The sequence below is a fragment of the Podarcis cretensis genome, assembly GCF_951804945.1.
Source record: "Podarcis cretensis genome assembly, chromosome: 17".
Classification (NCBI taxonomy): Eukaryota; Metazoa; Chordata; class Lepidosauria; order Squamata; family Lacertidae; genus Podarcis; species Podarcis cretensis.
This window is the reverse complement of record NC_137187.1, coordinates 366,741-388,034: the sequence shown is the minus strand read 5'-3', so window position 1 is coordinate 388,034 and position 21,294 is coordinate 366,741. Positions and strand designations below refer to the sequence as shown.

General features: G+C 45.1%; 1 long non-coding RNA gene across 3 annotated transcripts; it reads right to left on the bottom strand.

Annotated features, from left to right (window-relative positions):
* Positions 1-8,393: 8,393 nt before the first annotated feature.
* On the bottom strand, positions 8,394-20,839 carry LOC307206911. Of its 3 annotated transcripts, none has more exons than XR_013834527.1 (3): positions 20,303-20,839; positions 15,360-15,414; positions 8,394-8,733 (listed from the first exon to the last, which is right to left on the bottom strand). It is a non-coding gene; the product is annotated as an uncharacterized lncRNA (long non-coding RNA). The 3 variants fall into 3 exon arrangements; XR_013834528.1 differs by lacking the exon at positions 20,303-20,839 and adding an exon at positions 17,540-17,794; XR_013834529.1 differs by lacking the exon at positions 20,303-20,839 and adding an exon at positions 15,645-16,162.
* Positions 20,840-21,294: the final 455 nt, after the last annotated feature.

Here is a 21,294-nt window from a genome sequence, read left to right as displayed (position 1 = left end):
CACATGACACTAAAAGAATAAACTTAAAAAGAATATACAAGTATGAATATAGATACAAATACTAAACAAATAATAAACATATAACCATATTTCAATTCTTGTTTTCTTCCAACTGACTTCCTTCATCCTCAACGTAGGTCTACTTTCATATTTAATAAACTGTTTCCTTCTCATTTTGTTTTTTCCTACTTTTCTTTCTATTTTAGACTTTTACACCTTAATTTGTTTTGCAAAAGTTAATCAAAACAAGTCCAGGTATTAATTTGAGGGTACTGCTTTTTAAGATAATCTCTATATTTTCCCCATTCCTTTAGAAAATTTTGTTTAGGCTGACCCCTAATTGCATCTGTCATTCTAGCCAACTCAAGGTAATCAAATATTTTCTCTTGCCATTCTTTTTTTGTTGGTACTGTCTTGTTTTTCCATTTTTTGGCAATTAGGATTCTTGCTGCCGATATTACAGGAATCTTTTTGTGTTTTCCCTAGCAATATCTGAATCTAATATTCCCAATAGAAAATCTTCTGTTTTGGGGTGTGCTTTTTTACAAACATTTGTTTAAATATTTTCTTCAACTCTTCATATACCAAATCCCAGAAGCTCTTAATTTTATCAGAGGTCCGCCACATATGTAGTAGCGTCCCCTCTGCTTGATTGCCCCTCCAACACAATTTAGATTTTGTTTTATACATTTTAAATATTTTGCTTGGTGTTACATACCATCTGTAAAACATCTTTAACAAATTTTCCTTTATTGCCTCCCAAGCTGTAAATCTCCAATTCTCCTTCCATAATTTCTCCCATGATGATAATTGAATAGGTTTGCCTATGCTGGTATGGTGGAAGCTTCCCAAAACTAGCATTCATAATTCATTTTTGTGTTTGTTTTTTTTATCATAAGAACAGCCCTGCAGGCAAACCTATAGGCAAAGGATGCGGGACTAGATGGGTTACCGACTTGATCCGGCAGGGCTATTCTTACGATAAAAACAAACAAAAATTAATTATGAATGCTAGTTTTGGGAAGCTTCCACCATACCTGCGTGCCACAGGTAACACCCTTCAAGTTGAAGATGCCCTCCAATCTGGCCTCCAGGTCTCTTCTAAGCATCCCCCTCTCTCTCCATCTTTGTGACAGCAGGGCATATTTTCCAGCTTGCTTTGTATTGTTATGAGTTTGGGGGTCTTAATTCTTAAATCTAATCATGTATGGGTGCCAGACCCCTCTCATCCCTGGATCCAGCAAATGTTAAAATATAAAGCCAGGTCAGATTGAGGTGATTGCCTGGGTGATGAGCCATTAAGAGAACAAAGAAAAGGGGGTCTATGCTACATGGCAAATGGGTGGGCCATAGTTAGAAGGACAAAACCAGGGTTTGTATTAGAGTTTTGGGGCTGCGATGTGAACTAGAGGAAAAGCAGCAAGCAAAGAGAGAGAGAGAGAGCCATGCTGGATCTCTGCTTGAATTCAAGGCTGAGGGAGAAGCAAGACCCTTTTGGGTTGTGTTGACGCTGTGAATCCATCCGTCGGAGACTCAGGCTGCATATATGTGTAAATAAACCATATATCTTAAAGACACCACAGTCTCTGCTGTGCCTCATTTCCAAAAGTTAACGAACCCTGGGTAAACCCCTGGAACCTCTGGAATCTTGTGCCACTCAGAGATTTGGGTGGTGCAGAACAGTGTTTTCCTCCACATGCTTTGCATGGTTGTGAGAGATTCCCAAGTGCTAACCCTTGTCTTAGTTTTTTTCAGAGCAGCCTGGCATTCAGAACCACCTTGATTTCTGCTTGTTTCAATTCAAACAGTTGGGATAAGATTGAACAACAGGAAGGCAGAAGAGGGTTATCCACAAGACGCACTGTGTTGACAGAGAGCATAGTTAGATTGACTACAATTGTTTAAAAATCTGCACAGTTGGGATAAAATAGGAGTAGCAGATCAAAATACAGTCCATATATTTTTTCTTGGTACTGAGGAATGCTCCCTATTATTAGACAGCAACAGTAGCAGCTTCTCTCTCAATAATCAGGACTAGGAGGACATACCTGACTTCCAATTGTGAGCATATGGTTGTCATGGATAGTTGTTTCTCCATTTTTGTGTTATATCACTTTTTCCCATGACAGCCATTTTGTGTAATGCTACACCTGACTGAAGTCATCCTGTGTTATGCCTCCTCTATGGCAGCCATTTTGTGCCTGGCACCACAGCACTCTCCCAAAATTCAAAATGTGCCCACTAGTCCAAAAAGGTTGGTTACCACTGCCTTATCCCAATAAATAGATACTTTCAGAACAACAAGCCTTGTAGAAGAAGAGGCATTGTGATCCTCTGACAATTGATGATTCTTACCATTTACCGTAACTGTCTAAAAGCAAGGCATTTGGGGGTCCGGAGTGAAAATAAGGATTAAATGGATCGTTCATTACCTGGCCATTTCACAGCCTATTTTGTTTTGCCATTATCCATAGTCAAATGATTATGCGCAATCTGCTAAGTGTTTTCCTTTGCAGCAGAAAAAAATGGCTGATTTAGCTAATGAAGACCTCCTTGCCCTTACAACCGTATATTATGTACCAAGCTGGCAGTTTTGTTTTTCCTGCAGCAGATTTTATTAAAAGGGACTCTTGGCAATTCCGCTTTATCCCACTCAGTTGCCACGTCACACGCTGAGGTGGGCTGGCCAGGCTGCTTAGGTGACGTTACACTGAGGCTGAATGCTGCACTTCCCAACATCATGAACAGCGCTGGATTTGCGTAGAAGCTAAACAAGCTCTAGCTTAGGGCTCCACTCTCTTGGGGGCCCCCAAAACAATTAAATGAATGTACATTTCCAAAATATAAGATAAAAAACAAAATAAAACCTAGATACAGCAACAGTGTTTTGTGTTGTGTTGGCTCCTGTGATGTAAGTCATGGCCCCCGCCTGCTCGCCTGCTCCCTCAAATATCCCTGGTTTGCTCCTTTCTATATATAGGGTGCCTCCATTCTGTATGGACTGGTTGCAGGGCAACATGGGCAAATGGCTTGAGATACCTATGAGGTCCATACATTACCATACAGCATATATTCAGCGACAATTTGTTGTTGGCAAAGGGCAGCTGGACATAGAAAGGGCCCCATTACCTTCAGGAGCTGAGGGCCTTATCAAACCTAAATCTAGCCCTGATCATGAAAGGGTCATACAGACCTCCTCTTCAAGAGCAATGACATGCACAATCTTGATTTTATTTTATTTTATTTTTAAACTAGTGGCCAGATGCTTGGCAGGACGACCTGGTCGTTTTCAGCAAGTGATTCAGTAGCAAGAGAAGTGCCATGCAAATAGAACAAGTTTGTTCTGAAGCCAGGAGTTTCTTTCGCTTTCTGAATAAAAACTTCAAAGCAAATTCCAAAACACAGTAGACCAAGGAATGCCTAATCCGTGGGTAGCCTTTCCTATACCTAGTGTAGCTCTGCTCTTCACGGCAAGGTGGGGCAGGTCCCGACCCTGACAGGATTTTCTTTTGAGGAGACAAGTGGTGTTAGATTAAATTTGGACAAGAACAGTGGGCTCATCTCCTGAGAGGCACACTATTGTAGCGATGGCTTTATTTTATTTCTTAAATTTGTGTACTGCCCGTCATCCATAGATCTCAGGGCAGTTCACAACACAAAAATACAATATAAAAAACTGGATTGCCCAGTTGCCCAGGCTGTATCCTATGGATAAAATGTGTGAGGTCATCTGCATCAAGGGATCCATTGAATGATTTTAACATCTTTCTTAAGATGCCACTAGTCTCCCTGCCTTGCAAGGAAACCAACCCAGGAACAGACCACGGCAGAGAACATTAGTACAATATATGGAACTTGGAGATGAGGCTTCCCCAGTTTGGGGGCGGAGAGAGAGAGAGAGAGAGAGAGAGAGAGAGAGAGAGAGAGAAGTGCTGAAGCAGTGGTTTTTTGAGTAAGAATATGGGTGCTACAACTATGGTAGAGTATTCCTCTTTTATCTATCAAACGTTAGGGAGTTTTCTTCTTCTTGCCCTACTAGTCACTACACCCTTCCATAATTTTGACTAAGCCAGGTTTCTGAGGGTATAGGAACATAACGTCTTTTCAGTGTTGTGACTCAACTCTGGAAAATATGGAGTTGTGATAATAGCAGAAAGTGGGGAGGTGTGGAGATCAAAATGAGCCAGACAGAATGGGATCGTTCTGCTCCCTCCATCTGAGCTGCACTCCTGCCAAGAGAAGGTCTGGCATGCTAAATTGTTAGGAAAGGTAACTGGCACCATTAAATTTTACAACTGTGCTTTTAACAGCTGTTGGCAAATAGAAATTCAGCCGGGGAAATTGTCCCCTATCATTGCACCTGCATTTCAGTAAAAGCTTCGTTTCTTCTGCTGAATTTCTGCTTTTCTGAATTTTGCCTGTGACTAAGACACAGGAGCCGTTGCCAGATCAAAGTTGGCAGCCCGTGGTTGTGCAGCCTTCATGTTACAGTGCCCTGGAGCCGCCACCTTTGGCATGTCAGTTACAGCCAGCTTGAGAGCTGGTTCTCTGCCTTCCCTCCATCTTCTGAGGCTTGCAGTTTATTTAATTACTCTTTGTCTCGCTAGATTTGTCAGCAAGAATATACTTGATTAGGCTCAGAGAAAAATGCTAAGAAAAGGAGCAGCAGTCATTATTTAAAAAATAACCACATCACTGGGAAGTGTTTCTGTGCAAATGTGGAACTGTTTGTTCTTAATATGATGCAATTAGAAGATGGCCAATATTGGAAGACGCTTAGAGTGTGGCTTCTTGCAAGTTCAGCTGTGTCAATCCACATGGAGGTCCAACATGGTCTTGATCTTCTTTCAGGCTAGCCCTGTTTTGAGTGTGGTTTTTAAAAGGCCACAAAAAATGAAATTGGGGTATGTGAAAAACTCTCATCAAATAGCTTTTATCCCTACCCTTGCAATACATTTGAAAGATGTTGACCAATGATTGGAATTTATCATTACACCTTCTCCCATTTTGTGAGAGCCCTCTGCTTTAAACCATCAAGAAGGCTGATCGCCGAAGAATGGATGCTTTTGAATTCTGGTGCTGGAGGAGACTCTTGAGAGTCCCATGGACTGCAAGAAGATCCAACCTCTCCATTCTGAAGGAAATCAGCCCAGAGTGCTCACTGGAAGGACAGATCCTGAAGCTGAGGCTCCAATACTTTGGCCACCTCATGAGAAGACTCCCTGGAAAAGACCCTGATGTTGGGAAAGATGGAGGGCACGACAGAATGGGACGACAGAGGACGAGATGGTTGGACAGTGTTCTCAAAGCTACCAGCATGAGTTTGACCAAACTGCGGGAGGCAGTGGAAGACAGAAGTGCCTGGCGTGCTCTGGTCCAGAGGGTCACAAAGAGGCGGACACGACTAAACGGCTAAATACAACAACAACATACCATGCTGTGAAGGCTTCCTCTCCCATATTTATACCTCTTGACACTGACACTCAGGGCAGACATGAAAATTGGCTATGGTTGAGCTTGTGCCAAGACATAACCCCTGCGAGGGTTTCACTGCAATTGGCAAATAATTAGAATAATTAGTGCCTGGCGTGCTCAGGTCCAGGGGGTCAGGAAGAGTGGGACATGACTAAACAACTAAACAACAACAACAAAGCAGGCATTCAGTCCCAATGTCCTTTGGTGAGTCTCTGACCCTCCTCAACCAGGTCCTCATGGTTCTGAACTAGACAAGTTAGAGAACTGGTCACTCCAGCTTTATTCATCCATCCTGTAGCATAGCTGTGCTGGCATGAAATGGAAACAACAACTAATCCAGAATGCGGCAGCGAGACTGATGACTGGGAGTGGCCACCGGGACCATATAACACTGGTCCTAAAGGATCTTCGCTGGGTCCCAGTAAGTTTCCAGGCACAATTCTGACCTTTAAAGGTACTGACCTTTAAAGTCCTACATGGCCCTGGCCCAGTATACCTGAAAGAGCGTCTCCACCCCCATCATTCAGCCCAGACATCAGTAAACAGACATAGGCTCTTGGCATGGGGCTGAAATTCTACAGCAATTGCCCCCTTTGGCTTTACCATAGGGATATGCATTGAAGGATTATTATGGGGAAATATTGCAACATTGACTGTCGTGTGGAACCTGATTTAATTCTGCTTCCAGCTGACGGCAGCACAGCAGTTTTGCAGAACTGCTAAACAGACCCGAACGTGGAGAGAATCCATTGTAAAACTTCCTTGGCAAAGGATGGGAAATATAATTGATTTGGATTTTATATTATAGTTTATTTCTTTGCTGCCTTTTGACCAAAATGGAAATACAAAGATTAAGCAAGACAATGAACTACAACTTTAAACCAAGTTTAAATGGCATCTTCAGTGGGAACATTCTTCTCCAGGCCTAAAAGCAAAAAGGCAGCCTCCTCAAAATGCCAGGGGGTACAGGATTTGTTTCGTTGCACATCTTTGGGGTGGACAGTCTAGAAAATAAACAGATTTCAGTTCCGGTGCTGCTGTCCTCATCTCCATTCTTTAGCCCCATTTTCATTATATACCGTATTTTGAGCAGTACCATACCACTTTAAATAATAATCCAGTAAGGCTGTAGTTTGCTGAGGGTACTGAGAGCTCTTGAGAGGCCCCTATTCCCCTCACAAAGCTACAATGATCAGGTTTACGATCCCTCTAGGTATCATAGCTCTCTGAAGGTAATCACACGCCAAGCGGAGGTCTCCTGCTGAGATCAGATTAACCTTCAAAGAATGCTAGTCGTACAAACCATGAATCCCGTCTTACGGCAAACCCTGGTTAGTTGAACAAGCTTGCTGCACAAGCCATGGGGCGAAGCTGACAGGGCTGGCCCACCCATGAGGCATGGTGAGGCAGTTGCTTCAGGCGGCAGGCTGGGTACAGCTGGGAAGCATGGCAGATCCACACCCCGAGGTGCGTGCCCTTCACCACCTTCTGTGCTTGTCGCCTGCCAACATTGCCTCTGCTCCGCTGCCCCCGCCTGCTCCTCTCTGGCCTCCTTCAGGGCATCAGGACTTCCCAGGGCTGCCTCCAGTTGCCTTGGGCAGAGGAAGTGGAGGAAACAACAGAGACAGAAGTGGAGGAGGAGGCGGGGCGCCATTTTCTGTTTTGCCTCAAGCAGCAAAATGTCGTGGACCCACCCTGGAACTTGGCTTGTTACCAGAGTTTGTGGTGAGCCAGGCCAGCTTTCTTTTGGGCAAAGGTGTGTGGGGGGGGTGGCACTGTGGTCTAAACCACTGAGCCTCTTGTGCTTGCCAATCAGAAGGTCAGCAATTTGTATCTGCTCCCATTGCTCTGTCCCAGCTCCTGCCTACCTAGCACTTCAAAAGCATACCAACCTGAGTAGATAAATGGGTACCACTGTGGCAGGAAGGTAAATCACGTTTCCATGCACTCTGGCACTCAGCAAGGTGTTCCATGCGCCAGAAGCAGTTTAGTCATGCTGGTCGGAAAGCCGGCTGCGGACAAACGCCGGCTCCCTCAGCCTGAAGCAAGATGAGCACCGCACCCCATAGTCGACTGGACTTAACCATCCAGGGGTCCTTTACCTTTTTAAACCTTCTCTCAAAACAGCAGAAGGAGAGGATAGGGGCAGGGAAGAGTACGCAGGGAACACTTTGTTCAGGCACACAGCAGGTCAGCCACATAGTGTTAAAGCACAATTTAGTTTTATGTGCAGTTCTAGAAACCTGACATGGGTGGCGCTGTGGGTTAAACCACAGAGCCTAGGACTTGCCAACCAGAAGGTCAGCGGTTCGAATCTCCGTGACGGCGTGAGCTCATTGCTCGGTCGCAGCTCCTGCCAACCTAGCAGTTCAAAAGCACACCAAAATGCAAGTAGATAAATAGGTACCGCTCCGGCGGGAAGGTAAACGGCGTTTCCATGCGCTGCTCTGGTTCGCCAGAAGTGGCTTAGTCATGCTGGCCACATGACCCAGAAGCTGTACACCGGCTCCCACGGCCAGTAAAGCGAGATGAGCGCCGCAACCCCAGAGTCGTCCACAACTGGACCTAATGGTCAGGGGTCCCTTTACCTTTACCTAGAAACCTGAACAAATGCGGTAGGAAATGCCTGACCATTTCCTCCTCACCCCCCACGCAATGATTTAATTTACAAGTCATGATCTTCCGGGTGCTGTGGCTCAGTCCACGCAGGGCATTCCTGGTGGCAACAGAAGCCCTGGCTACGGGCAGGGAAAGACCAAGTCACCTGCATTTTGCCAGCAAGGCACAAGCGCTGATGAACTGTGATTCCATTTTCTGCAGCAAAGACACCTCCTCCCTCTCACCTGCAAAACAAGACAAAACAAAAACCAACAGCTCCATTGCTTGAAGGCGGAAAACAACAACTTTAATCAGTCATTGGGAATGAGGGGAGTGCTTTCATCTCTAAAGGCTGCACTTCTTTGTGTGTGCTAAAAACAATAGCCTGGAAGGCCCTGGGGGAAGAGTGGAGTGTGGGAGTTTGCCAAACATGGGATGTTCTCAGAGCAGATGGGATTTGGTAGGCGTGCGTTGAAACAAAGGCTCACTCTTTTCCCATGTGAGATTTCTGTACACTCTTGGTGAGGGACTCCATAGTCAGTCTGGGGGTAATTTCGATTGCAAAACCTTTATCAAGTGTCCTCCCGACCCATTTGGGCAGCTACTGCAGGCTGCCATGGCACATTTCCTGACCCACCATGACGCCTGGTTTTCCGCTCTCTGTAAAAAAACCACAACAAACATTCAGATGGGGGGAAGCTGCTGAGGTCTTTGTTACAAGCAGTTCTCACCAAACTGGTCAATCCAGTTCATGCCCATAATTTAACTTTCCAGGCCATTTGCCAATACTGTGAGTCTTTTCAATATGCAAACTAATCTTGTGGTGGAAGCAGGCCGCTGCTGCTGCTACTGCTGCCTCTCTGTCACCCTCCCACCCTCCCACCCATATCGGCTCTGGATCCATTCCAGTCCGGCTTCCGCGCTGGTCATGGGACCGAGACGGCTCTGGTCGCCCTAACAGATGATCTCCGCAGGCAGCTGGATCGAGGCGGGTCGGGGCTGCTGATTCTTCTAGACCTGTCAGCAGCCTTCGACATGGTCGATCACGAACTCCTGGACCACCGCCTTGCCGGCGTGGGGATCCAGGACACAGTCCTTCAATGGCTGCGCTCGTTTCTCTCTGGTCGGGGACAGAGGGTGGCGCTTGGGGGGGAATTGTCATCCTGCCACTCCTTGGTGTGTGGAGTGCCCCAGGGTGCGATACTCTCCCAGTCATATCCGCCAATTCCCTATAGTCCATCAACCTGGTGATCTTCTGTCCGATGCTCTTAACTCTTTTCCAAGTCGCTTCTGCGAGTCTTCTTCATATTTATACATGAACTTTACTTTGTCTTCCACTGATCTTATTTTCATTTTCCTTCCTTTGAGGCTAAAGAGTAGATCTCGGGGAAACTCCCACCTAAAGATGATTTTATTCCTTCTCGACAGGGCAACCAAATCTCCGTAGTTAAATCTAAGATCCAAAAGGTATTTCAGGACGTCTTTCAAAATTTCCACTCTTGACTGTTGTTCTTCTAAGTTCCTCTGGTATTTCCAACAGTCTCTTATTTTGTTCTTCTCTTTTTTCCCTCCTCTTCCAAGTCCGAGAGCCCTCACAGTTTTAATCTCTTCTTGACCCAAGTCCCGGTCCCAAAAGTCACGTCGCTCCGGATCCCCGAAACTGGGTTTCCCCGCGAGTAGGGGAGGCGCAAAAGGTGCCAGCCGAATCCCATGTTCACAGGCTTCACCTGCCTGTGATTTCTAGTGGGTCTCCACCTTCACCGTGGCGGCCAGACCCGGATTCCTACGAAGCAAATTGCTCCCGATCAGAGGAATTTCGCCATTACCGGAGGCGCTAACCCGGAAGTCTGCAAGACAGAGCTGTTCCACCAGGCCTTTGGTCAGGGCGCAGCCTGATTCCCTCCTTTAGTAATCTTTACAAAACTTTAGTTTATGGTTGCCATCAATTTTGATTTTAATTAATTTTTATAATGTTTTTATAATGTTGCACTGTTTTAGTGTTGTGAGCCGCCCTGAGCCCGGCTTCAGCTGGGGAGGGCGGGATTGTTCTGAAACAATATGTGAACCACAACACAGCCATACTTTGAAATTTGCACTTTTGCGAATTTAGCAGTGTGGTTCTCCAACCAACCATCATTTACAAAAATGCATCTGTTAGGAGAAAGTGAGCATAAAAACGAACACATTAGTAAAAACTAATGCATTATATTGAGAGAAATTGCTTGCCCATATGTGCACATTAGTCAAAACGGCATAAAAATGTGTTTATTAGGAGAAATCTACACCAAAATGATGGTAAGATTTAATGAGGATTTTGTTTTTAAAAATCACAAACTGCTGCAGAAATGTTGTGGTACAGTTATGTTTTCAAAATGCGCCAAGTAATTCTGTGAGGTAAGTCACAGTTATCCCCACTTGCGGGGGGGGGGGGGGAGGCTGCCCACAACCACATAGGAGGTCCCTGGACTCTGGTCTCCCTGATTCATGTGTGATGCTGCCTTTCATGATGAACACAATGCAAGCAAAAGTGTTTAAAAGGAAGGAGGCTCATTTCCCTCGCAGAAATCATATTTGCTATTTTCCACTTGGGAGTAAAAATGTCAGTAAGGGCAGATCACCTGGGCATGTTTTTCGGCTCCACTTACCAGACGTATAAAGTAAGCAAGCACTAAGTGTGGTGTATAGGCAGGAACATCCCCTCCTTTAGGGACAGAGGACTTTTGATCCCAAAGAGTCTCCTAGTCAAGAGGAGAGATTTAGGGGCAGGGAAGGAGATGTTTGGTTCCTCCGATCACAGTAACTCTGTGGAATTCAATGCAGCTTCTTCCTCTGTTGCAAGTGAAGATTTGTTTATGGCTCGTTCTGTGTTTGTGACGCTACTAAGGGAACTGACAGAGTCTGTTCACTACGGAAAGCTCTCTTTGAACCCACCAGGGTCTGCATTTATAACTCTCTGGTTACGTATCAGTACTGCAAAAAATAAATTATTCCTATTGGTTTTACATATAATCACATTACGTAACATCGTACCCTCTTATTTTATCTTTGTCTCAACTGAGCCTAACGGCTTCCCTCCCTCCCGTCTGATGGGTTACAAAATTAAACTTTACATCTTTACATTTCACTTCATTTCCTATCCTTGTTGTATCATTCCCTAAAATATTATATTACTCAACCTGAATAGGTAGCAATTTCATCTTACAAATCTTCAGATAACCCTGCTAATGATGTTAATTGCTTACAGTTGTCTTTCAAATATAATATGAATTTGTTCCAGTCCTTTTGGAATGCTTGGTCTCGCTGGTTCGGGATTCTTCCCGATAGTTTTGCCAGTTCTGTAAAGTCCATCAACTTCATCTGCCACTCTTCTTTTGTTGGTAACTCCTCTTGTTTCCATCTTTGGGCTAACAAAATTCTTGCCGCAGTTCCTGTATATAAGAACATTTTTTTTATCTTGTCTCGGTATCTCTCTACCCACAATACCCAATAAGAAAGCTTCTGGTTTTTTAACAAAAGTGTTTTTAAACATAAGCACCGGCAACTTTCAGCCCTGCTCCCAGCATACACACAACGCATTTGTGGAATACCGTATTTTTCGCCCTATAGGACGCACTTTTTCCCCTCCAAAAATGAAGGGGAAATGTGTGTGCGTCCTATGGGGCGAATGCAGGCTTCGCGCAGCTCTCCGCAAGCTTACGGAGAGTTGCCTGTTCTGGGGGCTGGGAGCGGGGGAAGCTCGGGCTTCCCCTGCCCCAGCCCCGCACCTGGGGGAAAAATAAATTTCCCCCCTTTATTTCCCCCCCCCAAAAAAACTAGGTGCGCTTTATGGGACGGTGCGTCCTATAGGGCGAAAAATACGGTAACTATCTCCTGCTTTGCGGTGCCTGACTGGAAGTTAAGCCAAGAACTGAACTGACTGGGAAGGATGGGCAAGAAAGAATTTCCATCATGGCGGCATCTTGAAGTTGCACGTGGCTGACGACATATGGAATTAAAGCAGCCCCTGTTGTCCTCCGAAGTGTGGCACTCACTAGCACACACAATTGGCACAGATCTGCCTGTAAGTTCCTCCGATACAGCTGTGAGGCGTATTTCTCACTTACCACCTGCAAGGGATTTTTTTTTAAAAAAATCTTTGTACAGCTAGAGAGACACAACACATAAATTATAAATACTTGGTGCCACCTGCTGCAACAACCATCTTCTGCTCTTTCTTTCAGCAACGGGATCATATTCTCTAGCTGGACTTGATCTGAAGAAACTGGGAGGCGAGGAGGAATGTGATCCAATGCGTTCTGGAAAAGCAGTTTTCCATTTTAGCAGAATCCAAGAGTCGTGGAAGACCCAGCCCCAAAAGAGTGGCTGCTTGTTGGGCTTCCATGGGCAGGGCCCCCCACATTTCGCCTGCCCGACCCTTCTCTCTGCTAGACCTTGACTCAGCTGGCCCTTGAAAAAAACAACTAGGAAAACCAAAACTCAGCCCTGCAAAGATTGTGATGTAAAAGTATAGGGATTTAATATACTGAAATTGGGAATTCTTACACACATTACTGTGTGTTTAGTTCTGCAGTGTTCCCCAGTAACTCTCATGCGCTTGGTTAACTTTGGCCACATGGGATATATTTTTATGACATTCTCCATTTTGTTTTGTGTGTGATGGACTCGACTGCAATGGCTGCGTCTCCATGAACACTGAAGAAGAAGCCTTAGATAACTCTCTCCAAACGCAATAGAGGAGAGGCATGCTAATGTTTCTGTGCGAAATGTGCAGTCGTACCTCATGTTACGTCTACTTCATGTTACGTTCTTTCAGGTTATGTCCTGTGGCGACTCAGAAGTACCAGAAAGGGTTACTTCTGGGTTTCGCCGCTCGCGCATGCGCAGAAGTGCAAAATGACGTCACACGCGTGCGCAGAAGTGGCGAATCGCAACCCGCGCGTGCAGAGACGCACCACTGTGGTGCGCTCTTTTCATGTTCCGAATGGGCCTCCGGAATGGATCCCGTTCGCAACCAGAGGTACCACTGTATGTGACAGAAAAAAGCACAGAAGTTGATGTTCTCCCAAAGAAGCATTAAGGAGAAATCAGCTGGAAGGAGAAAGTGGAAACTTCTCGGAAGGACCTGCATGGCTTGGCTGGGTTATGTGCATAAGGCTGAGTGCAAATACTGAAAGAGGGGAAAGCTCAGTTTGCTTGAATGTTTAACGAAGAAGCTGTAATCTTCTACCAGGAAAAACTAAGCCCATGCTTGGATGTGAATGTAAATACTTTGCATATATTCTTCTTTAGCTATACGTTCTGCTAGTAAAAGCTTTAGAATACTTGAACAAGTATTTGGACATTGTTCTAATTTCAAGAAAAGAGTCAGTATTGCACATGATTTGGCTTCCTGGCTGCAATTTACCTACTCTGCCAACAAAAACTGTGAAATTAGCTGAAACACGTTTCATATATCCAGCAATGTTACACGCTTGTCCGCTGTGTCTACAGTTCCAGCTTCTAAGACAATCTCTCTGGATTCCTCAAGGTCAATGCTTCTTTCATTCACTTTCTGTTTGTTTTTGTATGGGGAGAAATGATTAGCATAAACAGAACCCATCTTGGGAGAAGTACTCCCTTGGTCACCATTAGCTGTTGTTCTGACTTCACTTGTATAAATACTGAGCACTGAATTCATAAACATTCAGATTTCTATTTTTGGAGTCGAAGGACTCATCTCCTCACAGAAACAGTGCAGGCCAGACGCTCCAAAAAATATATTCAACACAAGAGACTCTGCAGAAAGAGACCTGGAAGATCCCATAGCGTTATGGCCATGTGGTCTGTAATTCAAAGGCAATAGACTTTCCTTCAAAAGAATGAGACCCTCCTGCTTCTTTTCCTGTATTAGGAATGTTCAAAAGTGACATGGTTAGATTAAAAGATTTTATTGCATCCCTTGTTAAAAATGCTTTCAGCTTTTAAGCTAATAAGCAAGGGTTGCAAAGCACAATGGGTCATATTCGTCCTCCTTTCAGATAAGAGGGAAGCATAACCACACACTGAGAATGGTCGTGTCTGCAGATTGGATTACTGAGGCACAATGGGAGGAGACCTGGAGGAGTCAGGATCAGGGAAGCAGAAGCCCAAGGCCTGAAAGCTGGGAGAAGCCTCACAAGTTCTGTTCTCCTCCCCAAATCATCATCATCATCATCATCATCATCATCATCATCATCATTATATACACACACCCATTTTCCCTGACAGGCACTCAAGATGGCGTACAGATGAAAATAAGATGAGCTAAAAGCATAGAGAAAGCAATCTTTAAAAAAACAGTTAACAATCCATGATTGTTAACAATCATATGATTCTAATCCTTTTCTGCAAGGATTTGGAGAAGAAGAATATAAAGTCACAAATGGCGAGATGGAGAATTATCTGGATATAACATTGATGGCGAGGGGGGAAAGCTTTGGGGAAACTTCAGTCCTGGCAGAGAGAAAGCTTTTTGCATACGATTTGGAGCGAATTCAGAGAATGATGGTACTAAATTTATGGTACTCTCTCTGGAAAAAGGCTGGAGGAAAAACAAAAAATGGAAGATCCTAAAGGAGATCATGATACTGTACTATTGTAAACAAAACAGGAAATGGAAATATAACAGGAAATGGAATTTGAACATACAGAACTGGACATGAGCTAAACAATATAAATTATGGAATATTAGCCCAATATGTTACTACAGTGGAGAGATTTTTAAATGGACATGGATAGAAGAATTTACTATCACTAGTATGGAGTGATGGTGGGAATCCGTTGAGGTAAAGTTAAGAGAAAATAAAATATATGGTTGACATACACCAATAATAATAGCAATTAGGGAACCGCTCTTGGGCTTTCCATGGGAAAAAGAAATAAAAGAAATATTGTTTAACAGAAAATGGAGAAGGTGGGTGTTAGCATGGGCTGAATGTTTTCTTTTTTCTTTTTACAGTAGTAAGTATCCCACTGGTTCTCTAGAACAGGTAATAAGTAAGATTAAGTTCTGTGCGTGAGAATCTGTCTGAGTGATATCTTTCTTTTCTTTTATATCACAGGTGAGAGGAGGGGTGTGTGTAAAAAGGTTGGTGAAACAGTTAAACAAGCCAGATTGTGCTCTATGCTGTGGGAGGAGATTGATGATGTTCTGGGACACTGGCAAACATTATAAAGTCATGCCAAACCAGAGTAAATTTGTCCTGTTCCATTTATCCACACAACGTTCTTAGTTTATTTGTCAATATTTCCACAGTACAGCTACTTACCAGACTGTTTTATACCAGTTGCTCACAGCTGCGCCAGAAAGATTCTTCCGATGCCCTGTAAAAGACGACTTTATAAGTTTCTTACTACATAAATCTGGATTAGTAGCTATGAACATGCTCAGTAAAAGCTAGTTCTGGGAAGAGGGCTCTTGTCCTCAGCTCCTGCTTCTGGGTTTCCTGTGAGAACAGACTGCTGGACAAGATGGGCTTGATCCAGCAGGCTAATAATAATAATAATAATAATAATAATAATAATATGCAGGATAATGGAAATGCCTGTGTCACCTTCTGGATAATCAAGCAAAGCTCTCCTAAAGAGAAAGCATTTTTTAACTCCACAGAATTGGCCAGGCGAGCCTCTCTAGGCAGGACTTTCTGCAGGTAGGAAGCCATCATTGACCAGAGGCCTGTTCCTTTGCCTCCAGACAGAGGGCTCAGCCCCATTTCTGCTTGTCCTGCTGCTTCTCCTCAGGGAAAACCTCCCTTGACTGCTGAATCAGAGCAAATGTCAATCATGCTTTCCATGGATTGATGTTTGCTCTGATTCAGCGTTCAAGTGGAAAACCACTTGGAGCCGTGCCTCGAAAGCATGGGACAAGTGGAAAACCACTCAGACCCATTCTTCCTAGGCATGGCACAAGCACAGGTCTGGATAAGCCCCGAGTGCCTGGGAGAGCAAAAGAATTCAGAGCAGCCCTTTGGCCAATGATTTTAATGTCAAGGGAGGAACCCTGGGGAAAAGGGGCTCTGAGCATTGTTAGACCTGGCTGGACCAACATTCCCCGTGCATGTTCACTCTAGGCTAAGTTTACCAGATTTTTTTCAAAGAATCTGGGCACACTTTTTTATTTTTGAAAAGAGGAAAAAAATTAATTTTAAAAAATATATTAAAATAAATAAATAAAGAAGTAATATCTTCTCTTCTGTGATCTCCTCTGTCACGTGGCCTTCCTCTGGGCCTCAGCCTGCTCTCTTGGAGCACTAGCTGCCGTGGAGCAGGTCCGGGTCGGTCCTGGGTTCAGCCACGTGTCCTTGTTCTCCTGGTGCTCTCCTACCTCTCATCCTCAGCGGTGGCACAGCAAGGTCAGGGCTCCCCTCTTTTTTCTTCTTCCTCTTTCTCTCTCTTCCTTCTCCTCCTCTCCTCCTTCTCACTGTCTCAGCTCCGGGGTTTTTACTGGTCCTGGAGCGCCCCTGGGCAGTTGGCCAGATACTCTCGCTCCCGGCTCGATATGGGCTGTGGGAGGGGGGTCAGCGGTTCCCCCAGTTGACGCGCCAGGCGTCCCCGGTTCCCCTTCGGCAGGGGCAGTCTCAGCAGCCCGGAGCCAGCCTGGTAGCGCAGTTGGCTCTGGCTGGCTTCAGGAGCTGCCCGCTGCCGTGGCGCCCGCCATTTTGCCTCACCAGAAGTCCCCATATGATGTGTCTTGTGCCGTTGAACCAATCATGCAACATTCATTCCCTACTAATAAATCTACAACACTTAAAATATAAATCCGGGGACATTAGATGAAATCCGGGGACATTCTGCAGACAGATTTGTAAATCCGGGGACTGTCCCCGGGAAACGGGGACGTCTGGTAACCATACTCTAGGCAAACAGGAAATGTTGCACTTGACTGCTCCAGAGGATTACATCCCACATTGGGGTGTTGTAATTCCACACACAATTTGAATCACGTGAGGGTGAGTGGGGACAAGCATGTTTGCTCCACACCCCGCTGTTGACCTTGTCACCCTCCATCACTCTGAGGCAAGTATCTGCATCGGGGAGCCTGCTGAACTGTTGGAAGTGTTGCCCGGACCTGTCAACTGCCAGTGGGGGAAGACTTGCCTCCATCGTGGGCTGAGTGAGTTTCAGCTGCTCAACTCCCAACTCCCTCGCCTCAGAGGGCACCAGCAGGCTGTGGTGTCCAGTAAGGTAGAGTTGACCACCCGAGAAGACCAAAGGTGAGGGCAGCAAATCCCACCTGAATTGTCACAGGGACACCGTGCTATCTGTCCCTGATAACCATACCTGAACATCATTTTTATGGCCATAATGTTTTGTAAGCCACTCTGAGAGCCTCCCTGGGGCTGTAAAGCATGCTACAAGTATCCCAAATAAATAAATCAATCTGCTGTAGGCTCCCATGCTCTTTGCAGCCCTGGAAGGTGAGGGTTTCTAAGCCACACAGGGAACCTACCCAAGTGATCATTCCAGTTCATGGTAAATGACAGCCATGGGGATATCAGTGAAGTGAGCAGGCTCCCTCCCACATTCTCTCATCATGGGAGTCGTGAGAGTTGGACTTAGGATGTGACAGAATGTTGGGAACTGGCTTCATAGCAACGAACCCTGTGAGATCCGGCTGAGACTGGGGCCTTTCTGCAGTCCAGATCATGCCTCAGCCAAGCCTTAGCTTTCTCCTCCTTTTTAGTCACAATGGGATAACATCCCAGCTTTGTATAACAACTGGTGTTGTTCACCACCTGGGAGTGAGAGCAGAGAGGGAAGCAGTTCTGGACAATACCATAGCAAACACTTGTTTTTTTTAAAGGACTGGTTGCAAATGTTCTCTAGCAAAATTTGTGCGTGTTACAGAACACACCCCCACCCCAAGAATTTGTTCAAAATTTATTGTGGACAAGTACCGGTATATGATTATGGTAAATGAGGTGTAAACTTTGTGTGTGTGTGCGCGCGCAGGATATGGCTCAATGAATACTTTTATTCTGGAGCAACTGGAGTACATGGTCTCCATCGAGCTTTTAAAAACACACATAAGGACTCTGTGGTGCAGGGCAGCCCTGCTGTGCATCTTGGGGGGGGGGGGCAGTGAGGTCCCATCAAGCCTGCCACAGAAAATATCCGATTTGTGCTAGCCCTCAAATGCATGAGTCTAACACAGCAGTGCCATCACAATTCATGCATGATCAGGCTGAATTTTTGTATTTTTCTAGAATACTGCAGCTTGGGCGACCATCAGCTTCACAGTGTACCTTGGGCATAGCGCATGAGCAATGGTGATTGTTCTTTCTCTCCCTTTCTCTCTCTCTCTCTGCTTACTGGCACTGAACAATCTGGCCGTGTGATGCCGACAATAGGCGGGTGCCACTGCCCTTTCCAGTGAGGTTGCTGTTAGCACTGGCCTCCCCTGTTCTCCTGCCAAGAAAACCTTCCACTGATTTAAGAAAGAGCCATTGTTCCAGGGAGGGCCCAGTGACCATTCCTGGGTTGCAGCAGATAATAACGGTAGTGATTTGCCTTTCATTACTGCAAAGCTAAAGGGCACCGGAGGACACACATAACCAGACATTTGTATAAGCAACCCCAAAGTAGCTGAAGCTGTGGCTGCGCTTCAGAAGAGGACAACAACATATTGCACTAATGTGTACAATTTCTGCGACAAACCCTTCCTGGCAAATAACATGTTTGACCTTCTCTAATGACCTGTCATCTATGGGAACTTTCCAGACATCACATCAATAAACAAAGGCTACTTAGCCAAAGAGAACTGTAAAGATATAAAGCCCTACTCACATGAGCGGAGCAGTCAGCCAAATGTTCTCTCACAGACTGAGTTGAGCTGTGGCTTTGCCAGTTTTCTATTATTATTGTTTTAAAAAATATTTTACTGATATCCCCTCCCCCATGACACAAACAAGGAAGTTCTACAAGCAACACCAATATGCATTCATCAGCAGATAACAAGCATATACCTAGCTAGAAGAAATGCATGCAGCATAAGTAAGTCTGATCCTGAATGTTTCTGATGATGTTTTCTCCAGCATCTTTTCTATATTCTTTCTTACATTTCAAAAGACTGAAGTCTCCTCTACAAGTTTTAGCTTAAAATGACTTCATTGTTGCCTGTTTCTCCCCCGAAATTTCAACTGACTTGATTCCCCTTGTTTTGTGCATGTCACATTTTTCATACATATATGACGGTTTCAAGTCAGCTCAGCTGCCTTCTTGCTCTCCTTTTGCTTCAGATTGACTGGCAGCAAGAACTCACCTTCTGAAAGGCTGGGACTCACCACCACCAAAACAGAAACACATACGAAATCTCACTTGGGGGAATCCCAGATCTCAGGAAGATTGTGTAAGTATATAGTTATGCATTAATTGCCAGAAATCAAATACAGTGGAACCTTGGTTGTCAAACATAATCCATTCTGGAAGACCGTTCAACTTCTGAAACGTTCAACAACCGAGGCGCAATTGCCGGTCCTCAAAATCCATTGAAAAAATGAAGAAACGTGCCTCAGAAGCCATTCGACTTCCGAGGCGTGTTCGAAAACGGAAGCATTCACTTCCAGGCTGTTGGCGGTTCGAAAGCTGAAACTTTCGACTTCTGAAGCGTTAAACGACCGAGGTTCTACCATAGTAGCAAGAGCAGAAGTTCTGGACGTAATCCTTCTTCTGATAGGAAATGCTTGATGGCGGGGGCGGGAATGCACAAAAAGTGAGAAGTTGAGGAAGGTCAGTTGGGGGGAAGTGAGAAATGTCCCTGTTTTCATCTGAGGAATGTTGGAAGGTATGCTATAACCACTACTGCCTTTCATCGCCATCCCCTACTTTGTCTTGCAGAATACAACTATGTGAAAACTTCCATTCTGCAGGCAATTCACTTCCTGTATTGGATATAGACCATGGCTCTCTCTTCAAGCATTCTGTAAGCATGTTAGCTAATCCTATGAGGAAAGGCCACACAGATGATCACACTAGATCCTACCCCCCCCCAAAAAAAATATTGTTACACTCCACAAATAATGGAGTGTACTATCTGAGGTGGGGAACTTGCTGAAAGCATGGAAGATCCCTGAATGTATTTAGAACCCTGAGCAGACAGTTGCTCCCCAACTCCTGGAGGGTGACAGGAAATGGGGAACAAGACAGATGGTGAAAATCATGAATCAGGACCAAGCAGAGAAATAAACACCTTTCCTTATTCAAGTGCCCTTACAGTAATTATTCCAGAACAGAGGAAAGGGGGCCCATCCCTGCTTCTTTCCAACAATCAAAATGTTCAGCAATCCAACGAAACAGATTCTTCAAGTCCGGTGATCTTGAGTTTGCGCTCCAGGTCAGTTAGAAGTCGGAGGTTCAGAAAGTGACCCAAAGGAAGCTTGAATGCTGGGATTGGGGGAGGGGGAGAGAGATCTATATTGGGGGGGGGGACCAGGTTCGTTTCCCTCCTACACCATGTCAAGGCTAATTCTGGTTTCTGATGGTGAAACCCTTCTGGGTTTGGGCACCAGCTATTGTTGCACCAAACAGCAGGGTAGGAAGGAAGTTACAACATCATCGGAAGTGCTCAGATTTCCAAGGCGCTCCTCATGTTGTCCAGGGTTCAGGGGAAATAAGTCTTCCGAATGCACATCATCTCCGTGAACATTGCGGCAATCCTGCCAGCCATGCAAGGTCAGAAATGGAGAGGAGATCAAGAAGGAGGAGCTTGTTTAAGGTCATCTGGTGAGTTCATGCTTTAGGCAAGGTTTTTATCAGCGCCGGTGTGCTTGGCCAGACCTGAGTTCTGGTGAGTTCCAACGAAACAAAAAGTCCTGCTCTTCCAAGTCTACAAATCTATAATTTCTTGATTCTATCCACAGATATGAAAAGAGTGGTTCAAGTCATCAGAGAAGTGACAGCAAAGTTAAGAGCTCTCCTCCTTCTCTTGTAGTGTATCACCCCTGAGCATCACTTCGGATGCAGGCCTTTAAATATTATATCAACTGCAGTCTATTAAAGGGGTATTCCCCCCCCCCCCCGCCTATCTCACCTAATTTGTCCATCTTTTGGTCCTGGGCAAAATGCAGTTGCAGTTCCCCTGTCCCACCAGACTTTGCTGCAGATTGCCAAGGCAAGATAATAATCTTTGTGCATGAAAATACAGGACCTCTCTCAGCCGCAGAGCTGCAGCCTCAGCATGGGAGGCTAAGACAGAAGCATGTCTCC